The 16,169-nt window shown below is 40.8% G+C and overlaps 1 pseudogene; it reads left to right on the forward strand.

Moving 5' to 3' along the window:
* Positions 1-256: 256 nt before the first annotated feature.
* Positions 257-1,767, forward strand: LOC129079406 (developmental pluripotency-associated protein 3-like; annotated as a pseudogene).
* Positions 1,768-16,169: the final 14,402 nt, after the last annotated feature.

A 16,169-nucleotide genomic window follows, 5' to 3' on the forward strand; every position in this document is an offset into this window, starting at 1 on the left:
AGTTAAACCTATGCTTCCGCCCACACTGTAGCCAGCTCATTATGCATGTCCCCAAATGCAGTGACAAAAGCAAATTCCACTAGACAGGAAATGTGTGTAGAAACAGGCTAGCACTTGTGGTCAAAGGAGAAAACATAAATGAGCTGTAGTACCACCATCAGGAAAAACGAGTGTTCCAGAAGCCAGACTGGTAGATTGTAAGATTAAGAAAATACATATAAGTTTAGCAATTCTATCATAAAAGGGAAAAAGAAGCATGAGACAGGTATTTTTTATAAGGCCAGAGAAATCCCCTAATATAAGCAGGACCAAGTAAACTATCTCCCAACTAAAGGCAACTAGAAAAGACTGGAGGAGGTGACTTACCTCAAGTGCAAAATCAACACGAAACTCCAAGGAATACGAAGAACCAAGGAAATATAACATCATTTTTTTAAAAAGATTTTATTTATTTTATTTTTCGAGAGGGGAAGGGAAGGAGAAAGAAAGGGAAAGAAACATCAATGTGTGGTAGCCTCTCATGCGTCCCTACTGGGGACCTGGCCCGCAACCCAGGCATGTGCCTTGACTGGGAATTGAACCGGCAACTCTTTGGTTTGCAGGCTGGCGTTCATTCCACTGAGCCACACCAGCCAGGACTGAAATATGACATCATTTTTTAAAAATCTCAATAATCTTCCAGTAACCAATCTCAAAGACATGTAATTCTGTGATTTACCCAGTAAAGAATTTAAAGTGGCTCTTTTCAGGTAACTAAATGAGCTACAAGGAAACACAAAGAGATAGTTAAACCAAATCAGGAAAACAGTGCATGAATAAAATGAGAAATGTAACAAAAAGATAGAAATCATAAAAAAAAAGAATCAAACAGAAATTCTGGATCTGAGTAAATCAATGAATAAAATTAAAAATGAAATAGCATCTTCATCAGAATAGAGTCAATGATCTAAATGATAGAACCTTTGAAATAATTCAGTCATCAGCAAAAAAAAAAAAAAACCCCAACAAAAAATAATAAAAAAAAGAGAAGAAAGCTTATGAGATCTATGAGACATCATCAAGCAAACAAATATCAGAATTATTTGAGTTCTACAAGAAGAGAGGGAGAAGGGAAAAAAATTTATTTATTTTTAAAAGTTAATAGCTGAGTTGAAATGTTGGCTTTCTCTCTTCTTCTGGGCTAAATGGTTCTTTCTGGGTTACTTTGTAGCAATTTGAAAGTTTTGAGCATCACCTTCCATTCAATACCTTTGGGAGTTTTCTAGGAGGAGCTTCAAGCTGTGACAGTACTTCCAATGGACTCACCAAAGAAGCTTAACACAACCTCAACCCTGGAGTCTTCTCAGAGGCCCAATGAAGGAGATTCAGCTGGCTCTCTAACTGTACCAGGAGTACTAGCAATGATCTTTGGTGACTTGACTCTCAACCATAGCACCAAGTTTCTTTCCCTTCTACCAGAGTGTTCACCCCAACAGCAGGACAGAGAAAAGCACTTACAGAGGCTTGGACTTGCGCTGGTCGATGCCTGCTCTTCATGAGGGGGCAGGGAATAAGGACATTGGCAACTTCCCAGAAAGAAAAATGCAAAGAATGTTACAAGTTACTAGATACTGCACCCTGTCTCTGCTTTGAAAAGACCCACAGGAGAGAAAAATTGACTTTGAATCAAGATTCAGAAGATTTAGATGTAGCTGTCAATATTGCTTATGTAGAGATCCTTCTGATAATATTAGCATGGAGAATAATTATGACATGGTGTTTGTTTAGTCATAAACTTTGTTTTTTTACTGTTCTCTTCTTGCTAGTAATTTTAGAATCATTATGCAGCAGCTTGGGAAAGTCACTCTATGCTAAGACAGACTGCATACTAATATTTTGATAACCTATGATATAAATAGTGTGATGTCTTTTTTCTTGCACTTTTTTCTTGTCTACTTTGATACCAGTAACTTATAAGGAACCTATGTAGTTTACATTTGAATGACTTCGATATACTTCAGTTCCACTTTTTTATTGGACCCAAAGAAGAATCAATAGGTTTTAAGTGTTGCGGGTGTGTTTTAGAAGCCTGAGGACAGTAAGATGAAACCCAACATCAATAATTAGAAGCAGGTAACTTGTGTGGAAAGAATATTAAAAGGAAAACAGTGGGTTGTTTGGCTAGAGCATAATTAAAGCAGTGTGCATTAGACTAGATTCTCTGGTTTTCAAAAGTTTGAATTGTGACAATTTTTTTGATGTGCTATTTCAATGTTTAATAGTAAATAAATGTGCATATAGGGATTCATTAAAATTTGAGGCATATTTGTGTACCTTTAAAAAAATTAAAAACTGAGAACTTCACAAACCTGAGGAGGGACTTGGAAATCCAAGTTCCACAAAATAATAGATTACCCCATTATCTCAATTCAAAATAACCTTTAAAGGACACATTATAATGAAACTGTAAAAAAAGAGAACACCAAAGCATTCAGGAAAAAAATATTAACATGCAAAGATACCCATTAGGCTGTCTGTGAATTTCTCAGTAGAAACCCTACAGTCCAGGAAAGAGAAAATAGATATGTATTAAAATTGGTGCAACAAAAATTTGTCAGCCAAGAATACTATATCTGGAAATGTTAACCTTCAGAAAGAAAAGGGAAATAAAGACTTTCCCAGACATATAAAAGCTGACAAAGTTCATCACCAGTAGACATTTTTTCAAGAAATGTTCAAATGAATTCTTTGAGGTGAAATGAAAAGACACTAACTAATGCATGAAAACATACAAAAATATACAACAAACTGGTAAAAGTAAATATACAGACAGATTTAGAAAACTCTTACTCTGTAATAGGATGTTGTGTTAATTAGTTAACTATAGCATAAAGGTTAAAGGACGAGAGTATTGAAAATAACTAACATTACTATAATTTGTTAACAAATGCACAGTATAAGAAAAGTTAAATCATGATAACATAAAAGAAGGGAAGAAAATGGTATAGTTTTTTATGCAATGAAATCTAAGCAGTTACCAACTTAAAATGAACAGTTACATCCATAAAATTTTTTCAGGAAGACTTGTGGTAGCTACAGAATCAAAATGTACAGTAGAGACACGAAAGATAAAGAGGAGATCACCAATTCACAAACGTAGACATAAATAGAGAAAAAGGAAGAATGAAACTACAAAATAACCAAAAAATAATTAATAAGATGGTATTAGTAAGTCCTTAAATAACAATAATTCCTCTAAATGTAAATGGATTAAATTCATCAGTCAAATGCACAGAGTGACTGGATGGATTACAAAAACAGATGCTCTCCTACCTACAAGATACTGAGTTGCAGCTTTGTGGACAAGCATATGTTCAAAGTAAGTAAATGAAAAAAATATGGCATGCAAATGAAAACCGAAATAAAGTGGGGGCGGCCATAGTTATACCAGACATAATAGACTTTAAGACAAAAATGGTAACAAAACAAAATAGGTCATTATGTACAGACAATGAAGTCACTCCATCAAAAGATTAAATTATAAGAAACATCGCATGCAAAATTAGAGCACCTAATATGTTAAGCAAATCCTAAGAGTCCTGAAGGGAGAAATAGGCAACTATACAATAATGGTTGAAATATCAATACCCCAATTTCAACAATGCATAAATCATCCAAACAAAATCAATAAGAAAAGTTTGGACTTTTACTATACATTGGATGAAAAGGAACTGTCAGAGTAGGCAGTTAATTAGCTCTTAACGAAAGGGAAGGAAGCAAACTAAGCCAAATTAAGTCAGGAAACAGCAGTTTCACAGTCACCCTGGGGGACTAGCCTGCCTGGCCTCGTTCTTGACAAAAAAAAGACACCCTTACAGCCACTCCAGGGGGTAACCTGCATCCTTCCACCGGATTAATGGGGTGAGGGAGAAAACAGGAGGGGAAATTCCTTTCACTGAGAGCATGCACAATAGGAGCCAATGGCTACCATAAAAGGGGGAGGGCGCTAGCCTGGGAAAGTCTGGGAAAAGGATCAAATTGGAGAAGGACACAGCCCCCAACCCCCGCCCCTTGGAAAATCCCAGAAAGAGATTGGATTGGGGGAGGGTACCAGCACGGGCCTGGGAAAAGCCAGGAAAGAGGTTGGAAAAGCCTGTTCTTTCCCAAAATCCCAAGGAAACACACGGAGGCACAGCAAAGACTTCAGGGAGGCTGCTACCCTATAGCCTACCCAGTGTCTCTGCCTCTCGTAGAGTATACTGTTACTTGTCAGTTTTTGCTCAAATAAATCCTGCCACTATTGCTAAACTCCTTCGCAAGTGTCCCTCAAATTCTTTCCCTGTGATATAACTGAAAAACTGCAGCCTCCAGTAGCAGAACGAACAGACATATCTTAGAACATTCCAGAGGTTCCAGCTCAAGTTGTCTGCACAGGAAGATCCTAAACACACCTCCTCCAATAAGATGCATATACGGGGATCTCCTCTGGGGGTGGGGAGCAAAACAGTTGAGCAAATGTTCCTCATAGAGCAAATACGAAAAATACACATTGAGGCGGGTAAAAGAAGCTGAGACAAAAGCTCCCCATTAATGCCACCCCTGGCAAGGCTATTCACAACTGGAAGGGAACTGAAAATCCAAAGATTCTCCCTGAGGAGTTAGGAGTTTGAACCCCACATCAAATATCCTGGCTTTTAAGACCTGCACCTCAGAGACAAGGCCACAAGACATCTAGCTTTGAAAGCCAATGAAGCCTGTGTCCATCAGACCCAAGAGCCTCTAGCAAACTGAGAAATAGCTCTTCAATAGCTCCAATGCTCAGACTCAGCTACCTGAGGGCCTAGCACAGAGGCAGCTGATTACAAAGCACCCGGACATTCTGCGAATAAAGCTTATCTTTAAAAATCTGCCCAGGGGACGTACATTTAATTTAACCCATGTATAGGAGCCTGCTGAAATACCTTCCAGGGATGGAGGCTGCCTCGCTCCATCCAGTGGAAGCTGTCTTTGTGCTCTCCCTCTGCCTCCCTCCAGCTCACCAGTAGCTCCCAGAAAGGAGGTTGTAGCCTCTTTTGGCACCCTGATTTTTGGGACTGCTTTCAGGGGACAACTGTACCTCACCTGGGTCTGGCGGCTGGCAGGGTTTTTACGCTCATGGGTCACACAGAACCGTAACCAATGAAGACAGAGTTCTTAACAGGCTACCCGCCCCAGACGCAGCAGGAGACAGTGGTATGAGGAGCCCAGTCTTCCTGCGAAAGCGGCCTATCAGCTTCTCTTCATAGCTGTGGCCTGAAGGGCAGGCTTCTTCTTAGCACACAATTTATGCTTGACCATTATCCTTTCCAGAGAGCTCAGAGGGCATGAATTATCATGGGACTCTCCCTTAGCCATGCTCCAGAGAAGCACTACCTCTGGGTGGGGGCGGGGGGTGGTATACATACATCCAGAGCCCTGATTTTTACTTCTGGCATCCTGTTTTTAGCTGCTGTCACCTGGCAGATGCTAGTGATCACCCGATTCTAGTGACCAAGCGGGAATGTTTCCTGGATCAAGCAGATTGTAACAATTGGAGAGACAGTTTTGGCTGGAAACCACCCCCTGGTGGTAGCAAAGACGGCCAACTGAAACACAGCCCGAGTCTGTCTGTAAAAGAGACCTATTTGCTTTTCCTGGAGCTTTGACCTGATGGGAAAGCTTCTCGTTTGACACACATCTAGAGGTCAACTGAGGTACTCTCACAGAATGCGTTAGTAGACATAATATTTGTATTCTACTTCTGCTTCACTGCAGGTTGTCTTTACTGGCTGTTTCTACAAAACTTTTTTAAAACTTTGTAAAAAAAAAAACTTTATTGTATTTTTTTCCATTACCCTTTAGTCCTCTTACAGCCCTGTCCACCCAGCAATCACCACACTATTGTCCATGTCTGAGGCTGGAGATAGTCAGGAAGGAGGAAACTCCAGAGGTGCCCCAGGAGATAAAGACCGTGGATAAAGGGCAGAGACCCCGTCCTAAGTCTGGTAGTTTCTGCATCTGCAGAAGCACTGAATCCTACTTAATCAGGACTGCACCTGCGCAGAAGATGCTACCTGACTCCTGCTTCATTATAATGAATTAGCATTGTGGGACCCTCTTCCCAGTAGCCAATCAAGGAAATCATGGGAGACCCACCCTAAGGAATAAAAGTCCTCTAGCCCCTGAGTTCCGCCCTTTTTGCCCTGCTCCTGCTGCCCCTGCTGCTGCTGCCGCCGCTGTTAGGCTCTTCTCCTTTCTTCTCTGCTCCACTCTGCTCAGAGTTGGCCTGCTCACATGTTCTGTGTGGCTTAACAAATCTGCTTTTTCTCACTTTCTGCTATAAACTCTGTGTTCGGTTCAATTTTTTGTCCGCGATCACCAAGAACCTGGTTACCTGTGCCCACCTGTGACATGTCCATGAGTCCTTCTTGCTTTTTGCTTAACCCCTTCTCCCCCTCACTAGATGTCAGCCTGCTCTCTATCTAGGACTCTGTCTCTGTTTTGTTTGTTAGTTTATTTCGTTCATTAGATTGCACATATGTGTGAGGTCATATGGGATTTGTTTTTCCCTGACTGGCTTTTTTCACTTAGCATAATGTTCTCCAGGTGCATCCATATTGCCACAAAGGGTAAAATTTTCTTCTTTTTTTACAGCCAAAAAGTATTCCACTGTGTAAATGTCCAACAGCTATTTTATCCACTCATCTGTTGATGGACACGGGGACTGCTCCCATATCTTGGCGATTGTAAGTAACACTGCAATGAACATATGGGTGCTTATGTTCCTTTGAATCAGTGTTTTGGGTTCCTATGGATATATTCCCAGAATTGGGATTACTGGGTCAAAAGGCAGACCCATTTTTAATTTTTTGAGGTATCAACATACTGCCTTCCACAGTGGCTGCCCCAGTCTGCATTCCCACCATCAGTGCAAAAGGGTTCCCCTTTCTCCACATCCTCCCCAGCACTTGCTGTTTGTTGATTTACTGATGGTAGCCATTCTGACAGGTGTGAGATGGTATCTCAGTGTGGCTTTCATTTGCGTTTCTCTACCAAACTTTTAAAGAAGAATTAATAGCAATCCTCAAACTCTTCCAAAAACAAGAAGTGGAGGGAACACTTCCAAACTCATTGTATGTGTCCAGCAGTACACTGATACCCAAACCAAGCAATTAGGCTGCAAGAAAATTACAGCCTAATATCCCTAATGAACATAGATGCAAAAATCCTCAACAAAATATTAACAAACCAAATTCCATAATATAGTAAAAGGGTCAATCACCATGATAAGTGTAATCGATTTCACAGGTACACAGATAGTTTAACAACCATGAAGCAAGATTTCAGGATGGCTGCACAGTAGGTGAAAGCTACACTCACATGTTTCTAAGCCCCTAACCAGATTTACCGCTAAATTACAGGACAATCAACCTGAATAACCAAATGAAGGCTAGCTAAACTGAAGTATTATAACCAAGGTTTTACAGAAGAAACCACATGGAGACTGGTAAAAAGGGTAGAGATGTGGAAAGAGCTGTCCCCTACACCCACATGCAGCAGCTGAAAAGCCAGAGGGATACTCAGCTGTAAAACTCCTTTCTCCTGGGAGCCTGGGGTCTCAATCCCACACAGGGATCCCCAACTCAGAGCAACAGAGACGGGAAGAAGAGCCGGCATAGCATCAGGTGGTGAAAATCAGTGGAGATTCAGTCTGCGTGGGAGAGAAGAGTGTCTGCAATAGACCCAGACATCACTTTCCCAGAAAGGAGCACTCATATTGTTATAGCACTGCCTGGGGAATGCACTGCCTGGTCCCCAACTGGTAATGAGGCTGCAACCAGCAGGGACCTTTGGGGCATCCTTTTTCTGGGGGCACTCCTGGTGGAGGCTCAGACAGGAACTCAACTGTATGGCTTTGGAAAGGAGACCACTCTCCCCCACCTTGTGAGCACAGCTGGTGCCCCTCACCCAGTTCAAATCACTTGGCTGGCCCCATTCTGCTGAGTTCAGCCACGCAGGGGAATCAGAATGCCTCGCAAAGCTGGGACTTTTGGAATGTGTCCCCCAGGGAAGCTTTTGTCCAAGAATCAGATGGGCAGCTGCTGGGTTGTGTGACTACATCACAAGAAAGTGACTCCTATCTCCCCTGCAAGCTCAGCCCATGCTACCCTGGGGAAAAGAAAAAGTACCCACACCGCTCCTATAGACTTCCAAGCACCATACCCCACAGGAGACTGTTTGGATATGACCACCCAAGTCCCGAACACCCTGCCCTGCTGAACTCAGTTTAGTGGTAAGAAGGGAGAGCTGCTCTCAGGGCTGGGACATTCAGAGGGTGAGTTCCTCAGTAGCTATTGTTTGGGACTGGGAAGAAGTGCTTGGTTCCCTCCTGTGGACTGGGCCAGCATCACGCCAACTGGAGACTTTCTATCTGTCTTCTTTAACCCAGGGGCCCCTCCCAGCTGAGATTGCTCTGGCAGAGGGGACAGCTGGCTGCACCCAAAGTGAACCTGCATTACGCCCGCTCTGGAAATGCTGGAGTTAGAGGCTCTGGCAGAGACTGAGTGGCTCTGGAGCTGGGACCACTTTTCTCTCATGGAGTGCTTGACCATGTGACCCTTGAGGAGAGGACCTGCTAACCCCATCGTCTTGACCCCAGTTGACCCTCACTACAGTGATCACAATATGTGGAAGGGTCTGTGGGTTGTAGCCAGCTTGACCCGCTCTACAGCTTTTCTTCAGAAGGCTCTGGAAAAAGACCAGGCAACCTCAGGGGGAGGCAGAGTAGCTGACAGGTGGAGGAAGACTTCCGGGAGCCTTGGACATTTTACAGATCTGGCCCAGCTCTAAGCTGTAGGAAGTCAGCTCTTATGCACAGATTGGCCCTTCTTACGCACACCCAGGCCCAGTAGATGCAGCCACAAAGAGTGAATAGCATGGTAGCTCTAGACAGGTAGCCCAGAGTTGGTTACAAGCAACGTCTGACATTGACCTGTACCTGATCCCTGCTCAAGTGGACCCAGAACCAGCACAACCAGCTGTGGGCTTCAGACCGCACCAGAGCTCAACCCAACTAGCCTCAAAAGTGGCACACTCAAAGGGAGACTCTGGCAGGCAAGAGACCCTGTTGGAAACAACTCCACATTATGGGGTCAGCCACTGCACGGTATCTCATATACTGTGATTGAGGTCTATCCTTACACTTAGACAGCCTAAAGGCAAGGAGACGGTAAAAACCTGAGTGCAGATGGGGTTCGGGGCAGAGCAAATCCTGGAGATAGCGCCTTTCCCCGGCCTGGCTGGCCACAGCTCTTAACAACGCCAATTTATGCTGACTTGCTCGGCCACCCAGCCACATGTTTCCCTGTGTGCCCATATATAGAGTTTACATTGTGGTCTTTATAGAGTATGTAAACTTCATATTCTTTTTTTTCACTGAATGTGCCATAAGTACCTTTCCATATTTGTTCACATTTTTCATGCATAATCATTTTTAGCACTGATATACTAAGGCATCATAGCTCGTTTAACTGTTTCCATTATTCTGGGATATTTTGATACTTTCTAACAGATATTGAATATAACTATTTTCTTAAAATCCATACAATATTGAATTTTTAAAGTTAGTCCTTTTCTTAGCTTATAGTTGCTAAATGATACTGTCTTTTGATTTACATTTCTTTACATTTATATGCAAGTGAATATTTTTCTGTATGTCTTCATTTTGTGCATTTTGTACATGCCCTTTAATTACTGGGGCATGTTAATGAACTCCTCTGTGATGTGAGATGAGCCTTAATTAGGCTCCTTAATTTCTATAAAAAGATTATGCAAATTATAATCTTTTAATGAGAATTACATTTTGCTTGTATAATATCCAACTCTTGTGGATCCATCCTCAGCCAACACCAGAGAATATAACTTGGGGGTGCTCACCAGAGATTTCTACCTCACTCTGTCTACTCTCCTCTTATTAAACTTTTACCAAAGCCCAGTTGCTCTAGCTTGAAGGATATGTAGTTCATTCATTCCTCAAAGTTGTATCCATTCTTTTATGGATCAGGTTATTCAGGTCTCTATACCTGACCCCATTACATGATGACTTTTCCCTTCCTCCCCGCTGTCTTCCCCCGTCCACATGGTTGTCTTTATCTAGCTGTATTTAGATGTTTGGTTCTTTGTTTTCATCAAAGGGCACCAGAGAGAAGTGGCTTTATTCAATTCTTTCCTGTGTTTGCTGTAGTAATAGCCCCCGATAGCCCCCAGTGTGTAAAGTGTTTTTAAAAATATTTAACTGTCTGGCAGTAATATAACTTGATAACTAGGGACAAGGAGTGAATTTTCCATACACCTAAATTTATTTAATTTATAAAATATTTTAACATGAAATGCTGTCTTTTCTATTGGGGAAGGTATGCAAACATGTCCTTTTTAAAGGGAGAAATTGCTGTGTCTTCTCCTAATGGGCAATAAGTATCATGCGACTTATGTTAGCCCTTTCACTTTGGTGAAACAGAACAACAACAGAATTTCTGAAAGCCCTTAGATCCTGCATATCTTATTCTTTTTCTAGTTCTGATTTCTCCTAGTGCTATTTTTTAAAATATTTTTTTACATTTTATTATTATCATTACTTACATTTTATCCTTAAAGTATGCATAATTTTGTTATAAGGCATCTTAAATTCTTCAGGCAACAGTGTATGTGTGAATGCATTTCCTTTGCATTAAGAGACATGGTAGGCTTTTAAGTTATTGTGTCCTTTTTATGAATCTTATAATGATGCTTTATGTATCAAGTTAATGAACCTCTGTAATCTTTGTTGCAATATTTTGTTTAATTCTATAATATTCAATTTTTATCTTAGCTCTTGGTATCCGTTCTGTAAAAATATTTTGTATAATCATACCTGTCTTTTGTCTGATGATCAGCTGTTAGAGAGGGTTATCACAATAGAGTTGGAGATACGTTTTATTTGGCAATTTAGTGAGGCTTATGAGATGGAGCTCAGGTTTATGGGATCCACAGATTCAACGTATCCTAAATTGAATGATTATCTTTTCTCCAGGCTTGACCCTCCTTTTGCTTTTTTTTTTTTTTTTTTGGAGTGTCACCACCTAATAACTTAAGCCATAACCCTGCAGATTGTCCTATGCTCCTTTTCCTCCGGTCCCCCTGTCAAATTTGTTATCTAGTGTTGGACACTTTTCCCTTCAAAAATGTCTAAACTATTTATCTTTCTCTGCCCCTTTCTTTCTATTCTCTAACCACTTGCCTTGTTTCAAACCCTCATCACCTCTTGCGTTTATTCCACAGATGTAGAACTCAGTGACTTTCTGGTCTTGTCTTGTAAGTTTGTCACTGGAGGTGCTAGGTTAGCCCTCTTCAATGATGGTAGCCCCATTTTAGTTTTTAATACAATAGGCGTTTGTGGATTTCATTGATCTTCTTACCGCCCTTTGCCTCCTCTGCCTTCCATCTTACTGCTTGCTGATCTTTTGAAATTCTGACTGAACCACTTCTTTCTGCCCTAACTTTCATTGGTCCCCATCATGTAGGGTAGGAGTCATAAACCCTGATGGCTCCAGGGACCAGAAAGGTGAGTAAATAGATGACGTGAGCCGGATGTAAGAGCAATGGGGTGGGGGAAGAAGTGCTGTGGTAAAGGGTCCCATCGAAAAGGTACAACTGCCTCTCATTTCTATGTGAGAATGTGGGCCCAGTTTGTCATATTGTCCACTTTTACGGAAGAAGACAGAAATCCATACTGATATAAGAAATTTTCTGATTTTTAAATATTGAGTTTTGAAAACTCAGACCAATATTGTGTGTACTGACCTACCTGCAATTTTTGGAATGGGTCATTTTATCTTATGACTATGTTTGTGAAGGATGCTCCCTCAAGCATCACTGCTTCTTCCCTCAGCCTTCCTTTAACCTGGCAAAATTAGATTCTTTCAATTGCTGACTTAATCTTTCCTGGCCCCAAGAGAGTTCTTAAAGCTCTAGCATAGTAGTTACTACATTGCATTGCAACAATTTGTGTTTTTATTCCTTATCTTTGAACTAAACATTATTTGTTCTTCTTGGAAATTCTAACACTTGGTAAATATCTGTTGCCATGTAATGAATTAAATTCTGCATTTGAAGTCCTTGAATCCATATCATATTGGTCTTCATTGTTCTTTTTTTGTTCCATATGTATATTTTTAATATTAAAAAATATCCCCCCTAAGGAATGTGTTATGTAAGATAACAACATTTAAAATGCTTCAGATTGAATTGCTTAGGTCTAAAAGGAACATTTCAAGATTTATGTCCATGGTACTAATTCTTTCCATCAAGGAATTAATTCTCTCCATTATTGATGTGTTTCTTGATTTTTTTTTCATTATAATTTGTTCTTAATTTGGTCTAGGTCTTATCTACCACTTAATACATTAACTCTTTCTTGGCTACATACATCTGTATTGCAACTCAGTGTGAGAACTTTCATCATTGAAGTGTTGTTAATTTAAAAAAATATTTATCTTTCAGTGAATTGCCTTTGGTCTAACAGTGTTAGAAGGCCTATTTGTTTTTTTCTTAATGTCATTATTTTACTTGTTTATTTTTTATTGTTTTTCCATTACACGTATCTTAATTTCCCCCCATTGCTCTCCCCTGCTCTGTCCCCACCTCCCCGCTCCCATAGTCAATCCCCACCCTGCTGTCCATGTCCATGGGTAATTTATACTTACTCTTTAAAAAATTTTTTTAATTTATTTATTTTTAGAGAGAGGGGAAGGGAGAGAGAAAGAGAGGGAGAGAAACATCAATGTGTGTTTGCCTCTCATGCACCCTTACTAGGAACCTGGCCTGCAACCCAGGCATGTGCCCTGACTGGGAATCGAACCAGCAATCTTTTGGATCACAGGCTGGTGCTCAATCCACTGAGCCACACCAGTCAGGGCATATACTTGTTTTTTAACTAGAACCTTCCCCTGCTTTCCTCCGTTAGCCCCCTCCCCTCTGATCCCTGTCAGTTTGTTTCTTGTTCCCATATTTCTGGTTCTATTTTGCTCATTTGTTTGTTTTGTTCATTAGGTTCCACTTGTAGGTGAAATCATATGGTATTTGTCTTTTGCCTCCTGGCTTTTTTCACTTAGCATAATACTCTCCATTCCTATCCATAATGTCACAAAAGGTAGGAGTTTCTTCTTTCTTTTTGTTGTGCAGTATTCCATTGTGTAAATGTACCACAGTTTTTTGATCCACTCACTTTCTGATGGGCACTTAAGCTGTTTCCAGCACTTGGTTATTGTAAATTGCGCTGCTATGAATATAGAGGTACATAGGTTCTTTTGAATTGGTGTTTCAGGATTCTTAGGGCATAATCCCAGGAGTGGAATTGCTGGTCAAAAGGCACTTCCATTTTTAGTTTTTTGAGGAATTTCCATAGTGGTTTCACCAGTCTGCATTCCCACCAAGAGTGCACTAAGATTCCCTTTTTCTCCGCATCCATCTGCACTAGCACTTGTTGATTTGTTAATGATGGCCATTCTGACTGGTGTGAGGTGATATCTCATTGTGGTTCTAATTTGCATCTCTCTGATGACTGGTGATGTTGAGCATCCTTTCCTATGTCTATGGGCCCTCTGTATGTCTTCTTTGGAGGACTTCAGGTCCTCTGCCCATTTTAAAAAGTATATTTTATTTATCTATTTTTAGAGAGAGGGAAAGGGAGGGTGAAAGAAAGGGAGAGAAACATCAATGCGTGGTTGCCTCTTCTGTGCCCCCGACTGGGGACCTGGCTCACAACCCAGGCATGTGCCCTGACTGGGAATCGAACCAGTGACCCTTTCATTCACAGGCTGGCACTCAATCCACTGAGCCACACCAGCCAGGGCATGCCCATTTTTTAAATTGGATTGTTTGTCTTCCTAGTGTTGAGTTATATGAGTTCTTTATATATTTTGGAGATCAAACCCTTGTTTGAGGTATCATTGGCAAACATGTTTTCCCATACAGTTGGTTCCTTTTTCATTTTGATGATGTATTCTTTAGCCATGCAGAAGCTTTTTAATTTGATATAGTCTCATTTGTTCATACTTCCCTTTATTTCCCTTGTCCTAGAGGATGTATCAGCAAAAATACTGTTGTGCAGGATATCTGAAATTTTACTACCTATATTTTCCTCTAGGACTTTTATAGTGTCATGGCTTATGTTTACTATTTTGAAAAAGTTTATTCTGGTTTATGGTGTAAGTTGATGGTCTAGTTTCACTTTTTTTGCATGTACCATTCCAGATCTCCCAGCACCATTTGTTGAAGAGGCTATTTTTACTCCATTTTATGCTTATGCCTCTTTTGCCAAATATCCATTGACCATAGAGACATGAGTTTATTTCTGGGCTCTCTATTCAGTTCCATTGACCTATGTGTCCTTATGTTAGTACCAGACTGTTTTGATTACAGTGGCCTAGAAATATAGTTTGATATCAGGTATTGTGATCCCTCCTACTTTGTTCTTCTTTCTCAGGATTGCGGAGGCTATTTGGGGTCATTTTTCATTCCATATATATTTTTAAAGTATTTGTTCTAAATCTGTGAAATATGTCATAGGTATTTTTCAGTATATTTTATTGATTATGCTATTACAGTTGTCCCATTTTTTTCTGCTCTTTATCCCCCTCCACCCTTTGCTCTCCCCTCCCTCCAGCATTCCTCTCCTTAGTTCATGTCCATGGGTTGTACATATAAGTTCTTTGGCTTCCCCATTTTTATACTATTCTTAACCCCCCTGTCTATTTTGTACCCCCCTCTCCCCCTCCCTGCAGATCACCCTCCATGTGATCTCCATTTCTGTGATTCTGCTCTTGTTCTAGTTGTTTGCTTAGTTTGTTTTTGTTTTTTTAAGTTTAGTTGTTGATAGTGGTGAGTTTGTTCTCATTTTACTCTTCATAGTTTTGATATTCTTCTTTTTCTTAGATAAATCCCTTTAACATTTCATATAATAAGGGCTTGGTGATGATGAACTCCTTTAACTTGACTTTATCTGGGAAGCACTTTGTCTGCCCTTCTGATCTAAATGATAGCTTTGCTGGATAGAGTCATCTTGGATGTAGGGCCTTGCTTTTCATAACTTTGAATACTCCTTTCCAACCCCTTCTCGCCTATAATGTTTCTTTTGAGAAATCAGCTGATAGTATGGGAGCTCCTTTGTAGGTAACTCTTTCCTTTTCTCTTGCTGCTTTTAAGATTCTTTCCTTATGTTTAATCTTGGGTAATTTCATTATGATGTGTCTTGGTGTGTTCCTCTTTGGGTCTGGCTTCTTTGGGACGCTCTGAGCTTCCTGGATTTGCATGTTGACTTCTTTTGCCAGATTGGAGAAGTTTTCTTTCATTATTTTTTCAAATACATTTTCAGTGTCTTGCTCTTCCTCTTCTTCTGGCACCCTTATGATTCAGATGTTCATACATTTAAAGTTGTCCCAGAGGTTCCTAAGCCTCTCCTCATTTTTTTGAATTCCCATTTCTTCATTCTGTTCCAGTTGAATGTTTATTTCTTCCTTTGGTTCCAAATCGTTGATTTCAGTCCCGGTTTCCTTCCCTTCAAGGTTGGTTCCCTGTATATTTTTCTTTATTTCACTTTGTATAGCCTTCACATCCTCCTATATTTTGTGGTCATACTTAATCATTTCTGTGAGCATCCTGATTACCAGTGTTTTGAACTCTGCATCTGATAGGTTGGCTATCTCTTCGTCGCTTAATTCTTTTCTTGGAGTTTTGATCTGTTCTTTCATTTGGGCCATATTTCTTTGTCTTGGCACAGCTGTTACGTTGTAAGGGGCAGAATCTTAGGTATTTGCCAGGATGGGGCAACCCACTTCACTGTGTTGTGGCACTGTATGTGGGTGAGGGGTCAGAGAAGTAACAATGCCACTTGCTCAGCTCTTGCCCAACTTTCAGTCACTTCCCCTGGTACCCACAAGTGAATTGTGCCCATCTGGTGCTGATTCCCAGATGGGTTGCCTTGTGTACTTTCTAGGATCCCGTGGGTCTCTCCAACGAACTCTCTTGTGTGGCTGGGGGTTTCTCCTGCAGCTGCAACCCACACAGGTTTTTTCCTCCAGAGTTTTTGAGGCTTTCTTTTCCTAGCTGGAAGCCTGGGTTGTGTGGTCTGTCTCACT

Source organism: Pteronotus mesoamericanus, unplaced genomic scaffold (assembly GCF_021234165.1).
Source record: "Pteronotus mesoamericanus isolate MK-2021 breed Mesoamerican mustached bat unplaced genomic scaffold, CSHL_Meso_final contig_1199, whole genome shotgun sequence".
NCBI lineage: Eukaryota > Metazoa > Chordata > Mammalia > Chiroptera > Mormoopidae > Pteronotus > Pteronotus mesoamericanus.